The sequence below is a fragment of the Budorcas taxicolor genome, chromosome 2 (genome assembly GCF_023091745.1).
Source record: "Budorcas taxicolor isolate Tak-1 chromosome 2, Takin1.1, whole genome shotgun sequence".
Taxonomy (NCBI): Eukaryota; Metazoa; Chordata; class Mammalia; order Artiodactyla; family Bovidae; genus Budorcas; species Budorcas taxicolor.
Window position 1 is genome coordinate 29,958,909 of NC_068911.1, and position 20,222 is coordinate 29,979,130.

At 46.0% G+C, this 20,222-nt stretch overlaps 1 protein-coding gene and 1 pseudogene across 1 annotated transcript in view; one reads left to right on the forward strand and one right to left on the reverse strand.

Annotated features, from left to right (window-relative positions):
- Nucleotides 1-1,037, forward strand: LOC128043563 (splicing factor 3B subunit 4-like; annotated as a pseudogene).
- Nucleotides 1-20,222, reverse strand: part of MRTFB (myocardin related transcription factor B) — a 291,820-nt gene that overhangs the window by 226,324 nt on the left and 45,274 nt on the right. The gene's annotated exons all lie outside the window — the stretch shown is intronic.

Here is a 20,222-nt window from a genome sequence, read left to right on the forward strand (position 1 = left end):
ATGATCAGACTCTACGGGAAGCCAACAGGGGTGAACAAGGCATCAGCTCACAACAAAAATCTGGATGTGGGAGCCAACATTTTTATTGGGAACCTGGACCCAAAGATTGGTAAGTTGCTTTATGATACCTTTAGCGCCTTTGGGGTCATCTTACAAACCCCCAAGATTATGCAGGACCCTGACACAGGCAACTCCAAAGGTTATGCCTTTATTAATTCTGTCTCATTTGATGCTTTGGATGTAGCGATTAAGGCCATGAATAGGCAGTACCTCTGTAACCACCTAATCATTGTGTCCTGTGCATTCAAGAAGGACTCCAAGGGCGAGCGTCAGGGTTCAGGCACTGACCAATTTCTGGCAGCACAGAACCCACTCTCCCAGGCTGACCACCGTTGTCAGCTGTTTGCAGATGCAACCCCTCCTCTGTCTGCTCCCAATCCTGTGGTATTGTCATTGGGGTCTCGGTTTCCTCCATCAGGCATGCTTCCTCCTGGCTCCTTCCGAGTACTGCCTCCTGGAGCCCTTCCACCTGAGATACCCCCAGCCATGCCACCACCACCTATGCCTTCTGGGGCTGGAGGACATGGCCCCCAGTCAGCGGGAACCCCAGGAGCTGGACATCCCGGACACAGACACTCACATCCTCACCCATTCCTACCGGGTGGGATGCCCCATCCAGAGATGGCTTAGAGGGAGCTGGCCCACCATGGCCCTCATGGCTTAGGGCACCCCCACGCTGGGCCCCCTGGCTCTGGGGGGCAGCCACCACCTGACCACCACCTGGAATGCCTCATCCTGGACCTGGCCCAGTGTGCATGCCCCCCCACCCCCCGAGGGCCTCTGTTTGGTTCTCCCATGGGTCACTCAATTCCTACACCTCTGCATGGTATGCGTGGACCTCCTCTACTGATGGATACATTGGCCCTCCACAACCTCCACCCTACAGCTGCCCGCGGGGACCCCTCCCTCCACCCAGACCCACTCCCCAGCCTCCAGTTCCCCCTTGAGGCCCACTTCGAGGCCCTCTCCCTCAGTGATTTCTCATTGTCTTTCCTCCTGTTGTAGCCTCCCAATATCTGTTCACTTCCTTGGATCAACCAGAGTGGCTCCAGCTTCGAGGGGCTAAGGCACTAATCCCTCTCAGGCCTTTCTTTTGTAAGTGTAATTTTTTTCACAGGAGATTTTTTTTCCCCCTATATTTGCCCTAAGTGTTTTGCAAATACCCAAAGAAAATTAAACTAAACTCCTTGTTAAAAAAAAAAAAAAATCACAGTAATACTTGCCTCAGGTAAAGCCTACAGGCGGATACTAAAATTTAACCAGGCAAAAGTGTGAGGAGAAACAGGATGGTCTCAAAGTATTTCCCTCCAAATATTTACTAATTACAAAGGATGAGAAGGAGATAAACACGCTAAAAATGGAGAAGAACCCCAAGCAGAGGGGACACCATGTACAAAACCCTGAGCTGGCAGAGAACTTGGGTGTTTGAGGAGATGGCGCACCGACCACCAGGACTTGGAAGAGAATCCTAAGTTGATTTCGAAGAGAACCCTAAATCCACGGCATCCTCCGTCACTGCATCTACCACTGCATTTCACATTGGTCCTCCCAACACCCCTACTCAATGGTGGTGAATAAAACCATCAGCACCTCTACCACCAGGCCAACCCCCCCCCCAAATGTAACAACAGAGTATAATCATGTGCTGCGCATGTCTCCTCCGCTTCCCAAATTCCTACATTGAAACATAACCCTCAATGGGATGCTGTTAGGGAGTGGGCCTTTGGGAGGTGATTAGGTCATGAGGGTGGAGCCCCCATGGAGATTAGTGCCCTGATAACAGAGACCCTGTTATGCTCCCCCACCCCTTTCACCACGTGAGGACACGGTGAGAAGTCAGTGTCTGTGAATCTGGAAGTGGGCTGTCACCATTCACTGAATCAGCCAGCACCTTGATCTTGGACTTCCAGACTTCTGAACTGTGAGCAGTAAATGTTTGGGAGCTTCCCAGTTTATGGCATTTTTGTTATAGTAGCCAGAACAGAGGAAGACAGTATAGTAAGATTGTGTGAGGGCATGGGGCATAATTCACATCATTGGTGAAATCAATCTCTCTGCTGCTCTTTTCCTTCATAAAATCTAATCTGAGAGGAAGAGGCCAGATTGGAAGGTCTGTTCCTTAGCAGAGAATGTCTGTGAGAGAAGAGACACGTGCGGCAACATCCAGAGCAGAGCTTGAGATTAGGAAGCTTAGAAGAACCTGTTCTTTTAAGAAAAAAAAAAAATAGTGCAGGGACTTCCCTGTTGGTCTAGTGGTTAAGATTCTGAGCTTCCAATGCAGGGGGCATGGGTTATATCCCTGGTCAGGGAACTAAGATCCCACATGCCACACAGCACAGCCAAGAAAAAAAAAAAAAAGAATATTGGGGGTGGGATGGGAGGAAAAAGAGGAAAAGAAGGACGTTCAGGGGATTTGGATGGAAGACACCAGATACACATTTATCAGTTGTTTGTATTGAAAACTGCTTCCAGATCCCAAGACCCTTGTAAAGTCTACCATACATTCAGATCCGTGTCTGGATCTGTGTGTCCGTCGTGTGTGTAACCGTATGTGTGTCTAGATGAATCTATGTGCGTGTGTGTGTCTGTGAATGCTCTGTGTATCTCTGTGTGTCTGTGAACGTTACTATCTGAGTCTATGTGTATCTCTATAACTGTGCTTAGGCGTGTCTATGTGCCTCGGTTTGTGTTTGTGTGTGCCTTTGTGTATACGTGAATGCTGGAAATCACAGCAAGTGGCTGAGTGCCTGCAGAGTGAAGACAGAGAATTTTCCACAAGACCCAGAGGGAGAACGGAAAGTCTGCTGTGACAGGAAGCAGTTGAGGCCCAGGTGACAATGTCAGGCCCCGAGAATCTGTTGACATCTTTGCGAGGACACTGGAATTGCTCTGGGATTTGGAATGGGATTGGGGTGGCGAGTCAGGTCAGTACTGTGTAGAGACTTCAGACAGCAGGACTGCTGCTGCTGCTGCTGCTAAGTCGCTTCAGTCATGTCCGACTCTGTGCGGCCCCACAGACGGCAGCCCACCAGGCTCCCCTGTCCCTGGGATTCTCTAGGCAAGAACACTGGAATGGGTCGCCATTTCCTTCTCCAATGCTGGAAAGTGAAAAGTGAAAGTGAAGTCGCTCAGTCGTGTCTGACTCTTAGCGACCCCATGGACTGCAGCCTACCAGGCTCCTCCGTCCGTGGGATTTTCTAGTCAAGAGTACTGGAGTGGGGTGCCATTGCCAACTACCTACCTCCAAATCGGCACCTGGCTTGTCGTGTGTTATTTCCATTTTGCAGCTGAGAAAACCAAGTCTCACCGCTATAACTTTCATGGCACCGAAGAGCCTCCAGAGGCCTCTGGGTGATTCGCCCAGGCCTGGAAACCCTGGAATTACCGAGGGAGGAAAGCACTCCACTGTCAGTCCTTCTGCTGAAGAAGTCTCTAGCTGGTAGTCCTTTAACACCTGGGCAACACCTACTAATATTTTGTAAAGAACATTTTTTCCTTTACTAATCAATCAACGGGTAACCAGAACATCACAGCCTCATCAGGCACACTGACTGAGAACACACTCTCAAAGCTCTACATAACTAACTTCTCCAGAAACGTGATGTCACAACATTAGAACACCACCCTTATCCTAGCACCATTCTTGAATTAATTTGGCTATCTTATCAACATAAATATGATGGCAGGGAAAGTGTCAATTTCCCGTTTGGTAGACATTTTAATCTTTGTTACCTATTTTTGGAAGTGAAATAGGAAGTGTCCAGCTTATTAGAAATTAACACTGAAGCCCTTTAGAGGTTTTAAAAAATTCAAGAACATTGTGATGTCGGAGGTACATCCAGGAGAGATGCTTCTTTTGTCTCCTTGCTTTTAAGTTTTAAAAAAATATTTATTTATTTGGCTGTGCCAGGTCTTAGTTGTGGCATGTGGGATCTTTAGTTGCTTGTGGCATGCACACTCTTAGTTGGGGCATGTGGGATCTAGCTCCTGATTAGAGAATGAACCCAGGTCCCCTGCATTGGGAATGTAGAGTCTTAGCTACTGGACCATCAGAGAAGTCCCCACTTTTAGTTTTTATTTTGCAAAAATGCAAACCTATAGCACAGTTACAAGAACAGTAAAACAGACTCTCTTAGACTCTTCACCTACATTTATCAACTGTTTACATTTGTGTCATTTATGCTGTCTCTCTCTGTGTATGTGTGTGTTAGTCGCTCAGTCGTGTCCAACTCTTTGTGACCCCATGGACCGTGGCCCACCAGGCTCTGCTGTCCATGGAATTCTCCAGGCAAGTATACTGGAGTGGGTAGCCATTCCCCTCTCCAGGGGAACTTCCTGACCCAGGGATTGAACCTGGATCTCCTACATGGCAGGCAGATTCTTTACCATCTGAGCCACCAGGGGAGCCCAGAGGTATGTGTACATACACAAACGTGCACATACACACACCTTTTAAAAACCATTTGAGAATAAACTGCCAATGTTGTGGCCTTTTGTGTGTGTGTGTGATCTTTTATTCATAAATATTTTGTATATCTCCTAAGAATAAGAACATTCCCTTACCTAGCGAGTATCTAAAATATAGTCCATAGTCAAAGTTAGTGAATTGTCCTAGTAAAGTTATTTCTACAATTTTTTATTTTCAGGTCCTGGATCCATTCCAGAATTATACACCTTTATCTGTTATTTCTCTTAACTCCCATTTAATCTGAAACAGTTCCTTAATCTTTCATGACTTTGACCAAACTCTGCCGCTACTTATTTTTTATTACTTCTCTGTGTGTGGGACCTTAGTTTCCCAACCAAGGATCTAACCCACATACCCTGCAGTGAAGCGCGGAGTCCTAACCACTAGACCGACAGGGAATTCCCCAAACTCCTGTTTCAACAAAAGAGAAAACACAGAGCCTTGACTAGCAACAATGTCCAACTACGATGTAATCAATATTTGTTTTCTGAGTATTTTTCTTTCCGGCTATCTTCTATTTACGGCAAGTGACACTGGTTTCTTACTTGTATAGTAATACGTGGTTTCTCTAAATTTTTTTTTTTTAATTAAAGTGAACTAATGTAAAAGGAAAGATTAAAGAAATAATAGAATAGGTATGTAGATCAAGTCCGGGCTTCCTCAACCTCAGCACTGTTGGCATTTGGGGCTGGAAAACTCTATATCGTGGAATGGTGAGCAGCACCCCTGGTCTCTACCCACTGGCTGCCAGAAACAAATCCCACCCTCCCTCTGGCTGTGACAACCACACATACCTCCAGACATTGCCAAAGGCCCCCTGGAAGGCAAACTCACCAGTGAAGAGCCACTCCTCCAGCCCAAATCACAAGAGCAGAGTGTGAGAGGCAGAAGTTTGGGAACCCTGGAGTACAGTGCTTGCCTCTATCCCATCAGCTCAGATGATGTTTACCAAGTGCTGGCCTTGACCTAGGTGCTGGGGGCACAGAGATGACACAGTCCAGCTCTCCAGCAGCTGCTGTGAAGTCAGAAGTGGGCAGAAGAGGTCCAAGAGGCAGAAAAAGTAAACCCAAGAAGAGGGAGCTGGGAAAAACTATACCATCACTAGAATTAAGTCTCCTTAGGCCTCGTGACTCTCACAGCAGTTCTTCTGCCCCAGTAATTCTTTTCAAGACAATCAGATCATTTCAGCCCCCTGATTAAAAGGTTCCAGTAACTTCCCATCACATATAGAGTAAGATCCAAACTCCTTAAAGGACCCAAGAGACTCTGTGTGATCTAACTCCTGGCTTCCTATTCGCCCTTCATTTGCATTGCTTCCCAGGATTCTCCTGCTCCAGCCTCTCGACTTTTTTCTCTCCCAAGATCGCACCATGCTCATTTCCAAATAAGACTCTTGGCTTTGCTCTGTCCTCAGATCTTTGCTGTGTTGGCCTGTAGTCATCAGCTTTCTGCTCATATGTCCCTTGCCCCAACCAGGAGCTCCCCCTCTCACTGTTCTGTTTGATTTCTTTTGTAGCACGTCCTGCGTCATACATTATTCGCTGGCTGACCTGACTTGCACTGGCAGCATCCTTCTCCTTAGTGACCATCCAGGTGGAGCTGGCCATCTCACCCAGATCTGGGCAACGAGAGATGCAGGCACTGCCCCTCTCCCATCTTCCTGCTGAATCACGGGGGTGATGACTGGAGCTGTTCAGCCATTCTGTGACCATGAGGGAAAGACCAGGCAAATACTGAATTCTTGAGTCAAATAACCAGTACCAACAATCTCTTACTATCTTTTCCAGGGAGAAAAATAAATCCCTAGGGTTTACACCACTGTATTGGGTTATCTGGTGCAAGTGTTAGCCACTCAGTCGTGTACAACTCTTTGTGACTCCATAGACTGTAGCCCACCAGGCTCCTCTGTCCATGGAATTCTCCAGGCAAGAATGCTGGAGTGGGTAACACACTCCCTTCTCTAGGGGATAGTCCTGATCCAGGGATAGAACCTGATCTCCCACATTGCAGGCAGATTCTTTACTGTCTGAACCACCAGGGAACCCATTGGGTTATCTGGTACTTGCAGTCAACAGCATCCTAGCTGGAACAATTATCTGAAACGATTGTGTAGACTTTGCTGTTTTCTTTTTGTTCGCATTTTCCCCCTAGACTCTAAGTACCATGAGACAGAAGTTCATGTCTCTTCCTATTCACTACTACATCTTCAGCCCCTAGGCACAGTGCCTGACTTATGATATATTTTAAAAACTATTAAGCTACTTGTTCCTTCGCATATAAAATAGGGACAGTCATAATACCTTGAAAGACTATAAGGATTAACTGGGTCCGAACGTGTATAATGTTCAGAGCAGGGCCTGGCACGTAATCATCACTCAAAGGATTCCAATTATTTGTTGACTTAATGAACTAATTAATGTACAGAAGAAAGGATTCCTTCTCAATATGCTTGTGCAGCACTGTCCTTTGGCTTCCTCCTCTTCAAATGAAAGCTGTGTTTAGTTGGTGCTGACAAGTCAGGTTATTGATTAAGAAACATGACCGTGGCGGTTGGAAGAAATTCACACCATTTACTGTGAGCAACTGGATTAGCACCTTTAGGGAGTGGTGAGGGAGAGAGACATTGGCACACAAAACGGTAGAGTGCATAAAGCCTGGCATATTCCAAAGTTCAGGCCAGGAAATGCTGGAAATGAAATCTAAGATGAGAGTTTGCTGTTGTACACCGTGGGAAGAACAGTGCTGGACTTTGCCACCAGTGCTCAACCAAAGCCACTCAGAGGTCAGTTGGAGGTTCTGTGCACAGAGATTCAACATAACCAAAGGGGTTCATTTATTCATTTACTCACGCAACAAAGTGCTTCTTAAGCACCTACTCTGTGCCCTGTAGTGAGGGATCTGGCAAGGAAACAATGAGACCTGCCTTGCCTGCAGTGACGACAACAGGGTGATTCCAAAAGACCCCACAATGTTTCTTCCCCAATTGCCTTGTAACCATGTAGTGGCCAGTCCAAATTTCAGGGCCCCTGAATGCAGTGCACAACCAGTATAACCACTACCTAGCATTTTTCAGTGCTAAGCACTATGCTGAAACCACTTTACTAAGCACAGCAAAACTCATTTGGTACTGAACCTACTGAACACCCACGTTCTTCTTCCCTAGTAATTAAAAAACCCCTCATTTTTATTCAGAGTAACGCCAAAGAGCACATATCCTCAAATAAAATTGGCACCCAACTTTTGCTATTAGCACCCAAACACACATCCTAATGAATATGAGGCATTCTTTTATTTACTTATCACAAGTCAGTGAGGTAGGGGTTAATATTATCCCTTTTATACAGTGGAGCAAACTGAGGTTCAGAGAGTTTAAGTGATTTGCCAAAGGTTATACAGACATCTTGGAATGTGAAGTCAAGTGGGCCTTAGAAAGCATCACTATGAACAAAGCTAGTGGAGGTGATGGAATTCCGGTTGAGCTATTTCAAATCCTGAAAGATGATGCTGTGAAAGTGCTGCACTCCATATGCCAGCAAATTTCGAAAACTCAGCAGTGGCCACAGGACTGGAAAAGGTCAGTTTCATTCCAATCCCAAAGAAAGGCAATGCCAAAGAATGCTCAAACTACCGCACAATTGAACTCATCTCACATGCTAGTAAAGTAATGCTCAAAATTCTCCAAGCCAGGCTTCAGCAATACGTGAACCGTGAACTTCCAGATGTTCAAGCTGGTTTTAGAAAAGGCAGAGGAACCAGAGATCAAATTGCCAACATCCGCTGGATCATGGAGAAAGCAAGAAAGTTCCAGAAAAACATATATTTCTGCTTTATTGACTATGCCAAAGCCTTTGACTGTGTGGATCACAATAAACTGTGGAAAATTCTGAAAGAGATGAGAATACCAGACCACCTGACCTGCCTCTTGAGAAATCTGTATGCAGGTCAGGAAGCAACAGTTAGAACTGGACATGGAACAACAGACTGGTTCCAAATAGGAAAAGGAGTCCGTCAAGGCTGTATATTGTCACCCTGCTTATTTAACTTATATGCAGAGTACATCATGAGAAATGCTGGACTGGGAGAAACACAAGCTGGAATCAAGATTGCCAGGAGAAATATCAATAACCTCAGATATGCACATGACACCACCCTTATGGCAGAAAGTGAAGAGGAACTAAAAACCCTCTTGATGAAAGTAAAAGAGGAGAGTGACAAAGTTTGCTTAAAGCTCAACATTCAGAAAACGAAGATCATGGCATCCGGTCCCATCACTTCATAGGAAGTAGATGGGGAAACAGTGGAAACAGTGTCAGACTTTATTTTTTTGGGCTCCAAAATCACTGCAGATGGTGACTGCAGCCATGAAATTAAAAGACGCTTACTCCTTGGAAGAAAAGTTATGACCAACCTAGATAGCATATTCAAAAGCAGAGACATTACTTTGCTGACTAAGGTCCGTCTAGTCAAGGCTATGGTTTTTCCAGTAGTCATGTCTCTCTACATCTCCATGTGTCCTTAAAACCTAGAGTCTGGCCCCAGGCGGGTACTCAGGAAATGACGAGAACCACTTAATGAGTCCTTTCCAAGTACAAAGCACTAACATGCTTTAGAAGACAATGTCCTTGACTCGAAATAACCCCCGGAGCTAGGGTGGCCTTCTCTTGCCCTTGACAGGTAAGAAAGCGGAGGCTCAGAGGATCTAAGAAGCTTTCTGTCTCTTCCTCATTCTGCACCGTTCTCTGCCAGAGTGCCTGGCCTAAATTCTTGAGGTCTGGGGAACAGAAAGTGACGGGGCAGTCTGGCTGGGTGGGTGGCTGGCTGGGTGGGTAGGAAGATGGAACAATGAATGGAAGATGGAACAATGAAGAGGGAGCACATGTTAGCAATTGGCATCTGTGCCGGCCAGACACCAGGCGTCCTCCCAGACCACCCGGGAGAGCTGCCTGGCGGCCTCCATGAGGAGTGTGAGCCACGTGCCCCACAGCCGCCATCTGCTCACTGATTTGGAACAAATGGGTGCAAGGGAGCATGTGCTGTTAGATACGTGATGCTTCTGGCAGAAAGAATTCAGGGGAGAAAACAACTTCAAAATCCCAAATATATGGAAGTGTGTGGAGGTGAGCTGATGTGGAAGGTAGAGACAGTGACGCAGAAATATCAGCACTGAGAGCCAAGAGGGAAGAGAAGTCCAGCCCCGTTACACAGCCAATTCTTAAAATAAAGTAAAAACAAAATAAAAATAAAGTAAGGTAAATTAAAATAAAGTTACATAAAATGAAATAAAAGTAAAATACAAATAAGGTAAGGTAAGATAAAAGTAAGGCATCCTAGGTGGTACAGTGGTAAAGAATCTGCCTGCCATTGCAGGAGATGCAAGATACTTGGGTTAGATCCCTGGGTTTGGAAGATCCCCTGGAGCAGGAAATGGAAACCCACTCCAGTATTCTTGCCTGGGCAATTCTATGGATCAGGAGCCTTGTGGGCTACAGTCCACGGAGTCGCAGAGTCAGACTCGACTGAGCACGGGCGCACACACACACAAAATAAAGTAAAATTAAATTAAAACAATTTAAAAGGTAAAGAAAAAATAAAGGAAGGTAAAATAAAATAAAACGGAGCCACAGTTTTGCTTTTCGAGGGAGCCCCAGACAGACTCCAGAAGTCCCCAGGGGACCTGTGCCTTTGTGGGCCTTTCCTGGCCACACTCTGGGCTACCCGTAAATCTGACCTTCTTCATGGCCAGGAGGCCTCAAGAGCCCGGAGACTCACCGGAGCAAACAACTTCACAAAAACAATCTGTCCCATAAACAAAGTCGGTGGAAAGCGGCCAGCCTCACACAATGGAGCTAATCTTCTGGGCACACATTTCCCGTCCAGGGTATTAGCTGAGACACCGCTTCCTCCTAGGTGGAGGTAATACCACTTGGCCTGGGGATCCAAGAACAATACTGCTCTGTAGATTCCCCCCTTGTCAGAGGCAGAACAGGCAGGAATTCAGAAACAAGGAGCTGCTCGTCCCTCTTCCTTTCTTTTCTTAAAGAAGCACTGCAGGTTTAAGGGCAGGTCACAGACAAGAGCATGGAGCTGTGGACCACACAACGCTGGGCTCTGGCTCAGCTTCACTGCTGACTAGATCTGGGCATTAGGGCAAGTGCCTTAATCTCCCAGAACTATACTTTCTCCATTGCTCAAGTGGGATTATGTAAAATGTCCAGCTTCTCTCAGCTCAGAAAGGTATAAAATTAAAATGTTGAATGGTCACTATCAAAAAAACCCAGAAAATAATATGTACTGGTGAAAATGTGGATAATTTGGAACACTTGGGCACTGTTGAGGGGAATGTAACATAGAGAACAGAATGGACGTTCCTCAAAATATTACTATTAAAAATAAAATTATTGTGAGATCCAGCAGTCCCACTTCTGGGTATATATCCAAAAGAATTAAAATAAGAGATATGTATATGTCTATGTTCACAGCAGCATTATTCACAATAGCCCATAGCGGGAAGCAATCCACATATCCATCTTTGGATGAAAGCACATAGAAAACTTAGTATATCCACACAATGGAATCTTATTCAGCCTCAAAAAATAAGGAAAACCTGTCATATGCTACAACATGGATGAAACTTGAGGACTTCTGCTAAGGAAATAAACCAGTTATGAAAAGACAAATATTGTATGCTTCCACCTAAATGAGTTATCTAAAGTAGTCAAACTAAAAAAAACAGAGCAGAATGCCAGGTACCAGGGGCTGGGAGGAGGGAGAAAAGGAAGCTATTGGCCAACTGAGTATGGAGTTTCAGTTTTGCAAGGTGAAATTCAAGTTCTAGACAGCTGTTGCACAATTATGTGAATAGAACTAATATGACCAAACTGTGTGCAAAATAATTAAGGTGGTGAATTTTATGTTATGTGTTTCTTGTGTCTGTGTGTGTGTGTGTGTGTTACTCACTCAGTCGTATCTGACTCTTTGTGACCCCTGGACTATAGCCCGCCAGGTTCCTCTGTCCATGGGATTCTCCATGCAAGAATACTGGAGTGGGTTGCCATTTCCTTCTCCAGGGGATCTTCCTGACCCAGGGACTGAACCTGGGTCTCCTGCATTGCAAGCAGATTCTTTACCACTGAGTCACCAGGGAAGACTCACGTGTTTCTTATCACAATTAAAACATTGAGATACCATTTCTCTATCCATTAGATTGGCAAAAATTAAATTTAAAAGTCTGGGGGACTTCCCCGGTGGTCCAGTGGTTAAGAATCTGCCTTCCAATACAGAGGACATGAGTTTGATCCCTAACAGGGCAACTAAGATCCCACATGCTGCAGAGTAACTAAACCCACTGAGCTCGTGTGTTCTAGAGCCTGTTTGCCACAACAAAGACTCAGTGCAGCCCAAATTTTAAAAAAAATGAAAATGTCTGGCAACATCAAGAGTTAGTAATATCGTGAGGCAATGGAAATACTTTTGTGAGGGAGTGTCAGTCAGTAAAATCAGTTTAACTGTTATAAAGGGCAATTGGCCACATTTAGCCAAATATAAAACACACATATTCTGTACTTCACCAATTTATCTTCTCACTATCTATCCTAAGACATGTATAAAGATGTTTTAGCCATTGTTATAAAAGCAAAACATTGGAAGCAATCTAAATGGCTGTTAATAGGGGATGGATAAATGGAAACACACCTGAAAATATAAGGGAATGAACAAGATCTATTTAGGGCAATACAGATTGACCTCAAAAACTTATCGACTGGGAAAAAAGTAGATTATATATTTATATATGTTAATAATATGTGTGTGTTAGTTGCTTGGTCATGTCTGATTCTGTGTGACCTCATGGACTATAGCTTGCCAGGCTCCTCTGTCCATGGAATTCTCCAGGGAAGAATTCTCCAAGGTTGCCCTTCTCTTCTCCAGGGGATCTTTCTGATCCAGGGATCAAACTCAGGTTGCCTGCATTACAGGTGGACTGTTCACTATTTCTGCCACCAGGGAAGCCTCCGTATTAATAGCATATCACTTATAATTTAAATGAGCACAAAACATCAATATCTATTTTCTCTGTATACAGATAAAGATAAGGTAACCAGGACTGTGTCAGACTCCGAGCTAGACCTCAATGATCCCTGTCTGCTGGGACTCATGCCCTTGTGTGGTTCCTTCCCACAAGAAATACGGCAGGCTTGTGCCCCGTTCATCCCACAGTCTCCTAACAGGACACTGTGGAAATGACAGTGGATGACTTCTGAGGCTAGGACACCAAAGACATGGCGGCTTCCTCCTTGCTCTCTTGTTTTCTCTATTGCTCATTCTGGAGGAAGCCAGCCGCCATGTGGTGAGGATGCTCAAGCAGCCACATGACAAGCAACTGAGGGCTCCCTGCAATAGCCAGTGCCAAGTTGATTCACCTTCAAGATGTATATCCACCAGTGACAGTCAAGCCTTTAGGTAATGACTTATGAGAAACCTTGAACTTGAACTTCTCAGCTAGCTTGTTTCTTAAACTCCTGACTTATGCTATGCTATGCTATGTTAAGTCACTTCAGTCGTGTCCAACGCTGTGCGACCCCATAGACGGCAGCCCACCAGGCTCCCCCGTCCCTGGGATTCTCTAGGCCAGAACACCGGAGAGGGTTGCCATTTCCTTCTCCAATGCATGAAAGTGAAAAGGGAAAGTGAAGTCGCTCAGTCGTGTCCGACTCTTAGCGACCCCATGGACTGCAGCCTACCAGGCTCCTCCGCCCACGGGATTTTCCAGGCAAGAGTACTGGAGTGGGGGTGCCATTGCCTTCTCCCTTGACTTATAGAAACTATAATATAAGAAATGTGAGTTGTGTTAACCCACTAAGTTTGAGGGTAGCTCGTTGAACAGTGACAGGTAGCTAATATGGATATGGTCTCATGCCTGTGGCTTGGTGCCTGAGGCCTGCTTTCCGTTTGTTCTGGCAAGGGTCAGAAAGGCATTAGAGGCACAGTGGTACTGAGCCAAATACTTCCTTCCTTTAGTAATCAGAATGATGGATTGTTCTTTAAGGCTTATTTCTGCATTTGATACAAAGTTAATTCAACCAGTAGCAGGAGTTCATATTTTGGGAAACACTGATCTGGTCGATGATGGGCTGAATTGGGCCCCCTACCCAAATTCATATGTTAAAATCCTAACCCCCCATATCTCAGCATGTACTATGTGCGGAGATGGGGTCTTTAAAGAGGCGATTGAGTTAAAATGAGGTTCTTAGGGTGGGCTCTAATCCAGTGTGACTGGTGCCCTTACAAAAAGGTTAGGACACAGACACACAGAGAGGGACAACCGTGGGAAGGCACAGGGACAAGACGGCCATCTGCAAGCCAAGGAGAGAACTCTCACCAGAACCTGTCCGTGATGCCACCCTGATCTTGGACTTCCAGACTCCAGAGTGGTGAGAAAATAAATTTCTGGGGGCTTCTCTGGTGGCTCAGTGGTAAAGAATCTATCTGCCAATGCAGGAGACATTGGTTCGATCCCTGGTCTGGGAGGATCCCACATGCCACAGAGCAACTAAGCTGGGGCACAGCTATTGAGCTGGAGCTCTAGAACTCAGGAGCTGCAGCTGCTGAAGGGCACGAGCCCTAGAGCCGGTACCCCACTACAAGAGAAGCTGCCACAATGAGGGGCCCATGGCCACAGCTAGCAACAGCCCTGGCCCTCCACAGCCAGAGGAAAGCTTGAGCAGCAATGAAGACCAAGCATAGCCAAAAATAAATAAATAATTAAAATGATTGAAAAAAATTTTTATGTTTAAGCTTTCTATTGATGGTACCTTGTTTGGTAGTCCTAGCACACTCAAACACAGTCTAACATATTTGCTTTACAAATAATGACCCTCGATCTAAAGAGTGGAAGTGACTTGACCAACGTCACAGAGAGAATACAAAGCAGAACAGCAATGAGAGCCCATATCTCCTCACTGGAGTCCATGGGTTCTTCCTAAAAGGGAGAATTCTCAGAAAATGCTTGTTGGCATCATTTGAGCTCCATGTTCCTGATGAACCCACTGCCTGCAGTCTCCGTCACCTCTGCCTCATGGGCTGCAATTTCCAATAACCAGTTCTAGCTTGACTTTCTCATTCCAAGTTTACCTCCCATCAGAAGAGCAGCCAGTTGGAGAATTGTACTGTTTTCCAGGAAGTGATGATGACAAGCTTTAGAGCATCCGACATGAAGATGGTGGCCAGAAGGCTATGAACTTTCAGAATTCAGAAAAGTATATTAAGAGGTAATAAAAAAAAAAAGGTCTCACCTCTATGGAAAGAGAAACTCTTTCAATAGAAGACAACCCTCCCCCATACACAAATCTCCTCTCTGCACACACATTTCCAATTACCTTTGGACAACACCATCTGGGGTCTCCCCAACAGCTAAAACTTGACAAGTTCACCATGGAATCAGCTTCCCTTGAAATCTCTGTCTACCACACCCCTGACTTTCATTTCATGTCATTACCATAACAATAACTGTCATCTGCCACCTCCTGAGTGCCAGCAACATGTCAGGTAATTTACACGAATCATCCATCACTCAAACTCAATCACAGGAAGCGGGGTCATCACTGCCCTTCTGCAGATGAGGTCATCCAGGCTTCCAACGATGACGTGGTCGCTCATCTCCTGAGGGACAGAGCCATGCCCGCCTGACTCCAAGGCAAAGCGGTGGCCCACCAGCCACATCTGGCCTGCAGATGGGTTTTGTTTGGTCTCAGCAGTGGGCTTCTGTTGCCTTTTTGTTTTTAGTCTTAATTAGTTGCTGGCATGAAAACGTCAGGACATTTCACATAAAAAGCCAGATTTCTGGAATCTCCAGAAAAAAGTAATAGAGAGAAAGAGAAAGATGATTTGGCAGCCTAAGCTTGAGACAATGATTAACTTCTCTGGACTCAGTAGGCGCAACAGAAAGGAGGCAGCTGCTACTCAGCACTAGAGAGTGTTTGGAGGTGGGGCAGGGGCTGGCCCGGCGTGTCAGGATACTAGGAATGGCCATTGTCTTCTGTCCGCTCCTGATGGACCAGCAGCATGCTCAGTGGAGCTGGGATTCTGTCCCTGCCCAGACTCTGAAACAGTCAGCCTGTGAAATCCCAGGCTATGAGATGTAGGTAATCCAGGGACCAGTTACCTAGGAATTGGTCTCTGTCCCCTGCTAGACTGTGAGGACAGCATTCAGGACTCATCCTTTCTCTGTCTCCCCAGGAGTGGTCCCATACATATTTGTTATATCACACCGAATAAGAGTTGGTGACCAAGGCTAAGTTAGTTTATAGCCTGCTTGCTTCTCTGTTCACTACTAGAAGTGGCAAAGAATTAGGGTGAAATAAAATAATACATGCATAAACCCTCTGATCTACAAATTCCTCTCTGAGGCATTTATCTAAAAAACACATTCACCTGCATGCAGAAATCACACATGTCTGAAGAAACTCATACCAGTATAAACAGCAAAAGAGTGGATGCTGATCAAATACCTTTGGGCATGTCTACCAACCAGGTGCTTACCTGGGGGACAGTGACATGGTGAGTAGAGCACAGATTCTGAGTCAAGATTCCGTGTGTGTGGCCTCAGGGAGGTCACCACAGAGCCTCAGTTTCCTCATCAGGAAAGTGGGTTGGGATAGTACCTACATCATGGAGTCACATTTAGAAAAGTGTCTGGCACACACATTAGTAACATGATTGACGCGTATTGGGGCTTCCCAGGGGGCACTAGCGGTAAAGACTCTGCCTGCCAACGCAGGAGACACAAGAGACGCAGGTTCGATCCCTGGGTTGCGAAGATCCCCTGGAGGAGGAAATGGCAACGTGCTCCAGTATTCTTGCCAGGATAATTCCATGGACAGAGGAACCTGGAAGGTTACAGTCAATGGGGCTGTAAAGAGTCAGACATGACTGAGTGACTGAGAATACTAGAACAGAATAATAATGAAGCATGTTAGGAGACGTGATAGAAGGTATAACAGCATTACTGTTGCTCCATAGCCATCAAAAGGCAAAACGCAGACCCTCATTTTGCACTAAGTCTATATAAACTGCCTATTTAACAAATAACTACATTTTCAAGAAAGAAGGGCAGGAAGGATGCTGTGGAGCAGATCAGTTGGAATAAAAGTAGATTTGGGGGTCAGAAGATTCATTCCGGGGATCCGCCACCTCCCTCCCTTCCACTCACTGAAACAGGCTGGTTATGGGTTGAATTGTGTCCCCCCAAAGGCTATGGTTTTTCCAGTGGTCATGTATGGATGCGAGCACCGAAGAATTGCTGCTTTTGAACTGTGATGTTGGAGAAGACTCTTGAGAGTCCCTTGGACTGCAAGGAGATCCAACCAGTCCATTCTGAAGGAGATCAGCCCTGGGATTTCTTTGGAGGGAATGATGCTGAAGCTGAAACTCCAGTACTTTGGCCACCTCATGCGAAGAGTTGACTCATTGGAAAAGACTCTGATGCTGGGAGGGATTGGGGACGACAGAGGATGAGAGGGCTAGATGGTATCACTGACTCGATGGATGTGAGTCTGAGTGAACTGCAGGAGATGGTGATGGACAGGGAGGTCTGGCGTGCTGCGATTCATGGGGTCGCAAAGAGTCGGACACGACTGAGCGACGGAACTGAACTGAAAGAGGCTGAGGTCCTAATCCCCAGTTCCTGTGACTATGACCTTATTTGGGAATAGTCTGCAGATCTTCCCTGGTGGCTCAGATGGTAAAGAGTCTGCCAGCAATGCAGGAGACCCAAGTTCAATCCCTAGGTTGGGAAGATCCCCTGGAGAAGGAAATAGCAACGCAGTCCAGTATTCTTGCTTGGGAAATCCCATGGACAGAGAAGCCTGGCGGGTTACAGTCCATGAGGTTGGAAAGAGTCAGATAAGACTTAGTGATTAAACAGCAACAAAAACAGGTAAGGTGCAGTGGGACGTGATGACAGTGGGCCCCAATTCCCTGAGACCAGTGTCTTTGTAAAAAGGGGGGTTTAGACACAGAGACCAAAACACACAGAGGGAAGAACACAGGAGGACACAGGAAGTGCACCGTCTGTAAACCAAAGGCCGCCTGCAGCTACCAGAGCAGAAGAGGGCCTGGGACAGGTTTCCTTCCCAGCCTTGGAAGAAACCAACCCTACCAACACCTTGACCTTGGACCTGTAGCCTCCAGAAGGTAAGACAACACATTTCTGCTGTTTGAGTCACGGTTGGTGGTACTGGGCCACAGTAGCACTCAGCAACTAAGATAAGGCCTGAGTGGCAAGGCCCTGGTCTGGACCATCTCTGCTTTAGTGGTTCCTGGTGAGAAGAGGGGAAGGGCAGGACCAGCTGTTAGTGCCCAAAGAGCCACACACCAGGGAAGAGGAATACGGGGCATCTTCCCCTTCATCCCCTTGTCTGTCCCCTGAGTCCCTGCAGATTTCCCTTTTAACCACTTTGTGCTCCATCATGATTTTTTTTTTAAATTTTATTTATTTATTTGGCTGCTCTGGGTCTTAGTTGTAGCATGCGGGATCTAGCTCCCTGACCAGGGATCAAACCTGGGCCCCCTGCACTGGGAGCTCAGAGTCTTAGCCACTGGACCACCAGGGAAGTCCCTCCATCATGATTTTTGATGCCTATTTTAAGAACATGAGGGCTTGCGGGGACACCGGGTCCAGAGCTTTCCAACTGTCAGTCATTCTCCAACAATAACTTTCCTGACAAGCCCACTAACATTGGCCCCATTACTGCACATTTCTACCCGCTTCAGAAACAAATTTAAATACTTCCTTTACACTCATCTTAAATATAATATTCATTTAATCGTGGATCTGATGTGCTAGTTATTTTTCTAATGCACATTAAAGTAAGTAGGTAATTACTGAAATGATAAATGTTGCTTCATGTACCAAAGATTGCGAAGCATTGATCTTATCTAACCCTGGCCTTTATCCCTTATAATTTTTTTCCTAGGTGACCCAAAGAGAGGCACAGGACCCCAAGTGCCTCGCTCCGTCCTGCAGGCACCCTGATGCCCCGCCCCAAACATTTCACCTCATCAGAGGCTTGTCTTTGCATCTTGTCCTCACAAGACAGCCCCCTGTTCCTTGGATGTTTCTTTTTAAATTTATTTTATTGAAGTATAGTTGATTTACAATGTTGTGTTTCGTCTCAGGTATGCAGCAGAGTGATTCATATACGTCCAAAGTGAAGTGTTAGTCGCTCAGTCATGTCTGACTTTTTGATCCCATGGACTGTAGCCCACCAGGCTCCTCTGTCCATAGAATTATATATATATATGTACGTATATGTATATACACACTTTTTCATATTCTTTTCCCTTATGGTTGAGTATAGTTCTCTCTGCTCCTACAGTAGGACACTGCTGTTTATCCTTTCTATGTATAATAGTTTGCATCTGCTAACCCCAAACTTCCAGCCCATCATCACTCCCCTTGGCAACTACAGATCTGTCCTCTGTCTGTGAGTCTGTTTCTGTTTTGTGGAAGTTCATTTGTGACAGCTTTTAGATCCCACATATAAGTGATATCATATGGTATTTGTCTTTGTCTAACTTATTCACTTAGTATGATCATCTCTAGGACCATCCGTGTTGTTGCAGGTGGAATGATTTCATTCTTTTTTATGACCGAGTAGTATTCCATTGTGGAGAAGGCAATGGCACCCCACTCCAGTACTCTTGCCTGGAAAATCCCATGGATGGAGGAGCCTGGTGGACTGCAGTCCATGGGGTCACTAAGAGTCGGACACGACTGAGCGACTTCACTTTCACCTTTCACTTTCATGCATTGGAGAAGGAAATGGCAACCCACTTCAGTGTTCTTGCCTGGAGAATCCCAGGGATGGGGGAGCCTGGTGGGCTGCCGTCTATGGGGTCGCATATGTGTGTATATGTATATACACACACATACTCACATACATACCACATCTCTTTATCCGTTCATCTCTTGATGGACACTTAGGTTGCTCCCATGTCTTGGCTAACGTAAATAGGGCTCCTATGAATATATGCATGTATCTTTTTCGAATTACAGTCTTGTCAGGATATATGGCCAGAGTGGGATTGCAGGCTCATACGGCCCCTGGATGTTTCTTAATGTACAGGTTTCTCAACTGGGGGCTACTAGCATTTGGAGCAGGGCAATTCTTTGTGTCTTTCCTATGGACACATCCCTCCGGGCCCCTTCCATTTCATGCCAGCCATGGTTCTATCGTCATGACAGCTAGACCCCCCCACCCACCCACATATCCAAGGCCCTCAGTTGAGAACCACTCTAGGGGAGTCTCGTGGTCAAAACTATCCAGTTCCTGGTCCCTCCCTCACGATTCCCAGCCTCAGAGCCTTACCATTACTGAGAAGCCGATGTGCACTGCCCAGCATGACATAACCTTAGACAATCAGCTCTAACCCCCATGGCAGGGGAGCTACTTAATGTGTGGGTGCCTCCATTTCATTTCCCCTTCTGTAGAGAGACACTGAGCCTGCCTGTCGGGAGGATGGAGTGAGTTAATACGCGCAGAGCCTCTAAACAGTGTCTGACATTGAGCCTCTAAACAGGAAGCATCAGAGGTCAGCTTAATCCCCACGCACTTTCATTGTCTGCCAGGTTCCAGCTGGGTACCTAGCGCGTTTTATATCATTCTCGAAGCAGTTCTCTGAGGTTCATATTATGATC